The sequence below is a fragment of the Acinonyx jubatus genome, chromosome C1 (genome assembly GCF_027475565.1).
Source record: "Acinonyx jubatus isolate Ajub_Pintada_27869175 chromosome C1, VMU_Ajub_asm_v1.0, whole genome shotgun sequence".
In the NCBI taxonomy this organism is placed as follows: Eukaryota; Metazoa; Chordata; class Mammalia; order Carnivora; family Felidae; genus Acinonyx; species Acinonyx jubatus.
In genome coordinates, this window is record NC_069381.1 from 196,625,477 (window position 1) to 196,633,420 (window position 7,944).

The window sequence follows — 7,944 nt, forward strand, 5'->3', positions numbered from 1 at the left end:
TGAAGTTACAGGCTCTCTAGCATGACAAACATTACCCACAAATATTTGTGTGTAAGAAATACAGGTATATTCCTGCCTCCTGGAACTCAGCTCCTCCCCAAACATTGCCTGTACCAAACATTAAAAATCATCAAATGGGGCGCCTGGGTGGCGCAGTCGGTTAAGCGTCCGACTTCAGCCAGGTCACGATCTCGCGGTCCGTGAGTTCGAGCCCCGCGTCAGGCTCTGGGCTGATGGCTCAGAGCCTGGAGCCTGTTTCCGATTCTGTGTCTCCCTCTCTCTCTGCCCCTCCCCCGTTCATGCTTTGTCTCTCTCTGTCCCAAAAATAAATAAACGTTGAAAAAAAAATTAAAAAAAAAAAAAATCATCAAGTAAGCCAGAGAAGCCGAGCAGACACTGGCGTTAGATAACATGAGCAGCCTGCAGCCTCACTGCTTTCCTCATAGGGGATTTCACTCATGCAGCCTTTTTTTTAGCCACAGTTTTAAAAAGCTTGGTTTTCTACTTTCTACAAAAACAGCACCTTGCAGTGTGGGGCCTAGAACCTTAGAAGGGGATAAATAAGTCTTCTGTTGGCCACATATACGAGTAATACTAGTCCATACTCTTCCCTTCGTGTTAAATAAAAAGTTACCTGCGGTATCAGCAAGCCCTTCGTGTCCCTTCTGGAGGTCTGTAGAAACATAATCAATGTTTGCTGTTCAAAAGTTGACCCAGCATTCCATGTACAGGCTTACTACTGAAAGTAGAGCACAGTGGGGTGGCAGTGCCTCCCCACATCACAGAATGGTGCCCTTATGTGCCCTGCACAGGTGGCCCTGACTGCTGATATATATGATACCTGTGGTCAACTAAAACCTTTTGTGATTTTTCATCGTAATGGAGGGGGCCTTCTTTTTCTATGTCTTTAATCTACCTCCTCCCTAAATTGAAAGTTCTGAAACTTTTGTGTTTTTTAAGGTCATCCTTCTAGTCATGCAATGGACTAATTTCCCAGCCCTCATTGAAAGAAGGCTGACTTGGCGTAACCAATAAAATACTCACAAAAAAATAGTCGACTTCTGGGGCTAGGTCCTAAAAGGCATTGCAACTTCAGCCTTAGTTTCTTGGATTACTTGACCTGGGACTGGTGAACACCATGTTGTGAAGACATTTTAGGCAGCCCTCCACGAGGAGAGGAGCTGTTTTGGCAACACTACCTGCCAGGTCTGGGAGCCAGCTGTCTTGGAAGTGGTCCTCCACCTCCCATCTCAGGCAACATCTGGCCACGACCTCTTGAGAGACCTGAGACACAAGTGTGCAAAGGAGCTTCTCGTGAATTCTTGACCCACAGAAACAGAGACATGTTTGCTTAAAGCCACGATGGTTGAGGGTGATTTGTTAGTAATAGGTGACTAATCTAGGTTTTGGCTTATAAATTAAGTGTGCATTCGATGTCCCCAACTTGATTGTTCTTTAACTTTACCAAAAGTTAACATCAAGGGTATAATTATCAAAACAGTGGTTGCTGTATTTAACACTGTCTTGCCTATCCATGCTTGCACAAATATTCTTGAAAACGGTACTACAAAATATCCTACTTAGATATACCAACATGCAAATTCATCAAATTCATTCATTCTGTAATTACTGTTTTACATTTGCAGAAGAGGACTGTGTGAGAGCTGAAATGCCACCCTCCGTTACTTCCCAGATACGGAGGAGCAGTATTTTTTTCTTATATAATTTATTTTTTATTATTTTTTTAATTTGTTTATTTTTGAGAGAGAGAGAGAACGGGGGAGGGTCAGAGAGAGGGAGATACAGAATCTGAAGGAGGCTCCAGGTTTTGAGCTGTCAGCACAGAGCCCGATGTGGGGCTCAAACTCAAGAGCTGTGACATCATGACCTGAGCCGAAGTTGGACGCTCAACTGACTGAGCCACCCAGGCGCCCCCAGAAAAGCGGTATTTTTAAAGACCCAAAATGCTTTAAGAGTATTTCTGTTAAAGAGTAAACTTTTTAAACCAGGTAAGTTTTTATTTTGGACTTCAGGCACACAGAATTAGAATAATCTTTAGCCCATGACAGACTGGTTTATGTACATGGTCTTAATAACATTATAGGACCGGGACTTCATCTCCAGGACAAAATCTAGGATCTGGACAATAACTTAGAATCCAGCCCTTTGGAGTCCCCATCTTCCCCCACGCTATCCTATCTCCTCCAAGATAACCTCATCCTGAATCCCATGTCGATCTTTACATTTTTATGTAAACTTAAAAATTAGAAATCTTTGCTACCTACTCAAAGATTAGGAAGATTTTCTCTTATGTTTTGCTCTAGACAATTTATAGTTTTTATTATTACAGTTTACATGTAAGATCTGTTTAAATTTTAGTGTGATGATGTATGTGTCAAGTTTCATTTTCTTTCCATACGTTCATCCAGGTGTTTTATCATCATTTGGAAAAACTTCCTGTTGGATTTCCTTGTTTGCTTAGTTAACCATTATTTGCGTGGGTCTGTTTCTGGCCTCTGTTCTGTTCCATAGTTATTTGACCTAACACCAGTGCCACGTTGTCTTAAAAATTATAGCTTTGTGGTAAATTTTGAAATCAGATAATGGAAGTCCTTTATCATTATCCTTTTTAAAACTTGTTTTTTGGTTATTCCAGGGCTTTGGCATTTTCCTATACGTTTTAAAATTAACTACTCTATTTCTATAAAGAATCCTGTTGGAGGGTTCCTGGGTGACTCGGTTGAGCATATGGCTCTTGATTTGGGCTAAGATCATGATCCCAGGGTTGTGGGATCAAGCCCTGTGTCTGCCTGGTGCTGAGCATAGAGCCTGCTTAAGATTCTCTCCCCCTCTTCCCCACTTGAGCTTTCTCTCAGGGGAAAAAAAAATTCTGTTGGCATTTTGATTGGAATGATAATTGAATCCATAGATCAATTTGTGGAGAATTGGCATGTCCTCTTCTTTCCCTGTGGAGGTTGATCCCCTCTGGTTTCTACCACCTTTTGGTTCCTCTCCAGTGGTTTCAAATATTTTGTAACATTTTTGTTCTATGTTTATAACTATCTGTAGAAGAGTTAGTCTAGTATAGTCTACCCATAAGAGAATCAGAAACACCAGTGAACATCATAGGAAAATTTTTAGTCACTGCTTCCATTTCTTAAGTTTTGTTTTTTTTTTTTTAATTTCTAAGTCAATTCTAGGGGCACTTGGGTGGCTCAGTCAGTTAAGCGTCTGACTGGCTCAGGTCATGATCTTGTGGTTTGTGGTTTCGAGGCCTGCATTGGGCTGTATGCGGACATCTCAGAGTCTGGAGCCTGCTTCAGATTCTGTGTCTCCCTCTTTCTCTGCCCCTCGCCCGTTCACACTGTGTCTCTCTCAAAAGTAAATAAATTTTTAATACATTTGAGTCAACTCTAGAAAGTATATTTTTTTTCTCCTAGGAATTTGACCATTTTGTCTTAAGTTGTCAAGATTGTTGGCACATGGCTATATTGTTTTGAATTTTTAAAGGGTCTTTATTATGGAGGTTTTGGGATGGACACAAATCAGTTAAACTCTGTACCTGTCATCCAAGTGTAACTCATGATCACTAGTTTTATACGTTTGCCCACTTAACCACTCCTCAACACTGATTATTGTGAAACACAATATAGGTATTTCCTCTGTAAGTATTTCAGTTAAAGTGACTCTATAAAATTTTAAAGTATTTTTACTCTTTAAAATATATAATCAATCTATCTGCTGAAGGGGCCAAGAAATAATAATACCCCAGCAGCAAAGAACATGCCTAATGCCGAGTTCTTGGTTTCTGACGCTATCCGATAAAAGGATCCAGGACTCCTTAGAGAAACAGCCGACTCTAAGACTAGGGCAGAAAATATACAAGATGAGATGGATGCCTGGAGCATCTTAGTTTCAGTTAAGGAAGTGGTTTAAAAACAAAAATATAATGAGAGTATGTCAAAAGACATGGGAGCCAATGAAAAGAATTCCCAATAGCCAAAGCTGGAATCATTGGAGCAACAAAATAATGTAGTGTTGGATTATAACCCAATCTATGAAATATCTGAGTTCAACGCCAACATAAATGAATGACTAAATATATGAAGAATAAATCCATGAAGAAGAATTTTAAGTAATTTATATGGATACTGCACTTTCAAGGATATGAGCATAACTTTCCACCCCTGAAGTGTGGGCCCTCTGCATAGTGACTTGTCAAGGAGCGTAGCATGGAAAGGAGGGTGAAAGAGTAATTACAGTGAAGAAAGCTGCCCACCACCTTGGCTAGGTGAAGGTTGAACCACTGTGTCACGCTGTTAGTGTATGTATGCCTAAAAATGGGAGTGGCACTTTACCTCTCTGGTCTTTCCAAAACCATGTAACCCCAGCTGAGTCATGAGAGAAACAGACAACTCCCAGCTGAAGGACATTCTACAAAATACCAGTACTTAGCACTGTCAAGATCATCAAAAACAAGGCAAGTCTGAGGACTACTATCTAGAGGAGACTAAAGAGACAACCACTAAATGTAGTGTCCCCAGGATAGACTGCTTGAACAAAGGACATGGGGTAAAAACTAAGAAAAGTCTGAATGAAGTATGTAGTTTATTATGGGTCAGTGTTGATTCATTCATTGTAACAAATGTACCATAATAATGTAAGATGATAACAAGGAGAAAGTGGGTGTAGGGTATATGGGAACTCTGTACCATCTTCACAATTTTTTCTGTAAATCAAACTATTAGCAAATAAGTTTTTGTTTCTGTTTTTAAATATATCACCATAATTCAAGTATCACACTGAAAGACCTAACCATTCTTAATATCAAATACCCAGTAACTGTCCAGATCTTCCACACTGGCTTCTTTTCCCCTTAGTTTGTTGGGAATAAGATCCGAGCCTGAGACACATTGCATTTGGCTGGTACATCTCAAGTTTGTTAGTTGACTGGTTCCTCTCCTTTTTTATTTTTATTTATTTTTTGCAGTCGATTATTGAAGATGCCCACTTTTTGGTTCCATAGATTTTCTGATATTCTGAATTTTGTTACTGCTTTCTTATAATGTCATTTTATTTTATTTGTGCCTCTTTTTTTTTAATCTCTTTTAAAGTGTTAGTTGTAGTTTAATGATTTTTTTTAAATGTTTATTTATTTTTGAGAGAGGGAGAGAGAGCGTGAGTGGGGGAGGGACAGAGAGAGAGGAAGACACAGAATCGGAAGCAGGCTCCAGGCTCCGAGCTGTCAGCGCAGAGCCCGATGCAGGGCTTGAACTCACAGACTGTGAGATCATGACCTGAGCCGAAGTCGGGCGCTTAAACGACAGAGCCACCCAGGCGCCCCTGATTTTTTTTTTTTTTTTTTTTTAAGTTTGATCTATCAACAGTGGAGAAAGATCGGTTGAAACTTCGCTCTGTGAAGATGAGTTTACGTCACTCCCTGCAGATTTATAGATGTTTGCTTCTTGTATATTTGAAGCTAAAAAAGTGCTTGCACTTTTAAGTTACTATTTTTCATAGTGCTTTTATTATGTACTAACTCCAATCCTACTAACAATTTTTGTCTTAGATAAAATATATAAAGTAAGTTATTTTATCTACTATGAACATAGCTAGACTAGCTCTTTTTCTGGTTTATATATGTCTAATACCACTTTTCATTCTTCTTTGGTGCTCTTACACTATAGGTACAGATACATCTGGAACCTGTTTTTGTTTTTAATGCACTTTGCCAACCTTTCCTTTTGCTTTCAGCTCATTTGTATTCATGTCAATTATTGATATATTTGGACCCTATTTCTACCATCCAATCTATAAAGTTCAAACCACTTTTTATTCCCTTCCTGTATTATTGCTTTAAACTGATAACTATATATTTCTCCCCTAATAAGAACTTCTTCCTGCTTAAAGAAAGTTTCTCCATTCTCATCCCCCAAAACTCCCATGTTAATCCCAGATTTTCAATTCAGGGTTAGAGAGAGACATTTTCTCCTACCTTTTTTTTTTTTTTTTTTTTTTTAATTTAAAGACAGTCTTTCCGAGGTTTCTGTTAACTACTTTGCATACCTCTTGCCATTTCTCCTGCGTTTTCTCTCATGTAGAAATTATATGCAGTGTTGTGGTCTCTTTAGGGACAAATTCATTTTTAAAAATAAATTGTAACAAATCATGCCTGTGGGAAGTGCATAAAACATCTACAGTTTAAAGAATAATATGTGAACAGGGGTGCTTGGGTGGCTCCCTCGGTTAAGCGTCTGCCTTTGGCTCAGGTTGCGATCTCACGGTTGGTGAGTTCCAGCCCCGCATTGGGCTCTGTGCTGACAGTGCCCAGTCTCCTTGGGATTCTCTCTCCCTCTCTCTCTGCCACTTCCCTGCTCACTTGCTGTCTCCCAAAATAAATACACTTAAAAAAAAAAAAAAAAAAAAGAACATGTAAAGAAACACTTATGTCACCATCAACCAGGTTAAGGAAAGTAATTTTTGCCAGCAGCCCCCCCATGCCTGTTCTGGATTATTTTCCCATTTTTCCCTCCAGGAAACTACCTTGTGCCTTTTATGATAATCAATAACTTATTTTGCTTCTCACCAGTTGGGTGATCTTGGGTATGTGGTTTGAACTCTTACAGTTTGTTTCCTTCCTCACTTGTAAAATAAAGATGGATTTGCTTCTGGAAAGGTTGAGTAGCTCTTGGTTAAAAGTACTTCTGGTTAAAGACACACAAAGCCAGTTTGTCAGGTTCAGGTCACAACACTGCTACTAACAAGCTGAGTGATGTTAGGCTATGCACTCAGCCTTTGCCTCACTTTCTGTCTCTATGCACCTCATAGGGCTGTTACGAGGGGTGGGTGAGACAATGTGTAAGAACACTGAGAATTCCACCTGGAACATAATAAATACTGTAAAAAATGCTAGTTCCTGGTGTTTTTTGTGTATATGGAAGGTAGTGGAGGATGACATGAATGCATGGAACTTGCTTCAAAAGTAGTAAGTGTATATTTGTGGAAGATTTTATTTCAGTTTCCAAATAGGTAGCCAAGAGATGTCTGATTTCCTTCAGCCTTTCATCGACTCTGTTTCCCCACACCTCACTTCTTACCAGTAGGCAAAAAGATATTGCAGAGACTTTCTGTAAGTAAAGAGGCATTTTGTTTTCTTTTTTTTAAATTAAAAAAAAATTTTTTTAGTGTTTATTTAATTTTGAGAGAGACAGAGTGGGAGTGGGGAAGGGGTAGAGAGAGAGGGAGACCCAGAATCCGAAGCAGGCTCCAGACTGAGCAGTCAGCACAGAGCCCGATGTGGAACTTGAACTCAAAGACTGTGAGATCATGACCTGAGCTGAAGTTGGACGCTCAACCAACTGAGCCACTCAGGACCCCTCTTTTTTTTTTTGAAATAAGAGTCACATAACACAAAATTGACCATTTTAACAATTCTAACGTGTACAAATCAGTGATTTTTAAGTGTATATATTCACAAATTTATGTCACCACCACTGCCTAGTTCTAGAACATTGTCATCAACCCAAAACAAAGCCTGTTCCCATTAGCAGTTACTCTATTCCTTGCTTCTCCCTGCCCCTAGTACCCTTTAATCTACTTTCTCTTTTGGTTTACCTATCCTGGACACTTCATATATGTGTCTGACTTCGTTCACTTAGCATAGTGTTTTCAGGGTTCGTGTTGTGGTGTGTATCAGAACTTCATTTCTTTTTACAGTCAAATACTATTCCCTTGTACGGACACACCACATTTGTTTATCCATTCATCAGTTAATAAACATTTGGATGGTTTCCACCTTTCGTCTATTAGGAATAATGGTGCTATGAACGTTCGTGTACAGGTTTTGATGTGAACATCTGTTTTTGGTTCTCCAGAGTATATACCTAGGAGTGGAATTGCTGGGTTCTACACAATTCTGGGGTTAACTTTTTGGAGAACCACCAA